This window comes from Gekko japonicus, unplaced genomic scaffold (assembly GCF_001447785.1).
Source record: "Gekko japonicus isolate JY-2015 unplaced genomic scaffold, Gekko_japonicus_V1.1 scaffold1211, whole genome shotgun sequence".
Classification (NCBI taxonomy): Eukaryota; Metazoa; Chordata; class Lepidosauria; order Squamata; family Gekkonidae; genus Gekko; species Gekko japonicus.
The window spans coordinates 20,131-20,928 of record NW_015161990.1 but is presented as its reverse complement, the minus strand read 5'-3'; the positions used below and the strand labels follow the sequence as shown (position 1 = coordinate 20,928).

At 77.3% G+C, this 798-nt stretch overlaps 1 protein-coding gene across 1 annotated transcript in view; it reads right to left on the bottom strand.

Annotated features, from left to right (window-relative positions):
* The window catches only part of RAB3D (RAB3D, member RAS oncogene family), a 27,995-nt gene extending 27,656 nt beyond the window's left edge, over window positions 1-339 (bottom strand). The window contains exon 1 of the mRNA XM_015405384.1: window positions 132-339. The gene's annotated coding sequence lies outside the window, so the exon portion shown is untranslated. The remainder of the gene's footprint in view (window positions 1-131) is intronic.
* Window positions 340-798: the final 459 nt, after the last annotated feature.

Genomic DNA, 798 nt, shown 5'->3' with positions numbered 1-798 from the left:
AGGGTCCCGTCTGGCCAGCCGGCGTTTCCCCCCCCCCGGCCCGCACGTCCCCCCGACGGCAGCCAGCCGGTCAGCAGCAGCAGCCCGGCTCCCCCGGGACGGCCCGCCCGCCCCACCGCGCCTGGCCTCACCTGGCCCGGCCGCGGCTCCCGCGCCCGGGAGGAGCTCAGCTGTCTGGGCTGCAGCAGGCGAGAAGGGAAGGTGCGCCGCGCCCCCGAGCTCAGCGAGCGCCCTGCCGCATCCTCCGCCGCGCAGGGGGCCACCGCCGGCTCTCCCTCGCCCCCTCCGCCTGCTGCTGCGCCGTGGCCGTGGCCGAGTGGAGCGCCGACGCCGCCTGCCTGCCTGCCTGCCTGCCTGCTGCCTCCTGCGCTCCGGAGCCAGGCCCGCCCCGCCTGCCTGCCTGCCTGCCTTGCAGCGCCCCGCCCCGCCCGTCGGCGGCCCTGCGGCAGAGGGCGCCCGAGAGCCACCCGGCCCGGCCTCCCTGCGCCCGGATGGGATCGCCGCGAAGCCCCTGCAGCCAGAGCCCCGTCCCCTTCTCCGCAGGGGCCCTCCGCTCGGGGATCCCGGGAGAACTCCGGGGCTCACCTGGAGGTCAGCGACCCCCTCCCTCCGAAAAAGGGGCCGGGAAGATGCCAGACCCCCGCCTCCCGAAGGCGCCCGGGCAGGCTCCGAGGGGGTGGCCTTGCAAGCCCCGGACGGAGAAGGATGGCCTCCCCCCCACCCCCTTCCCATCGGGAATAAAGCCAAGCCAAGCCAAGCGAGGGTGGTGGTGGGCACAGCGGCTCCGGCCACCACCTC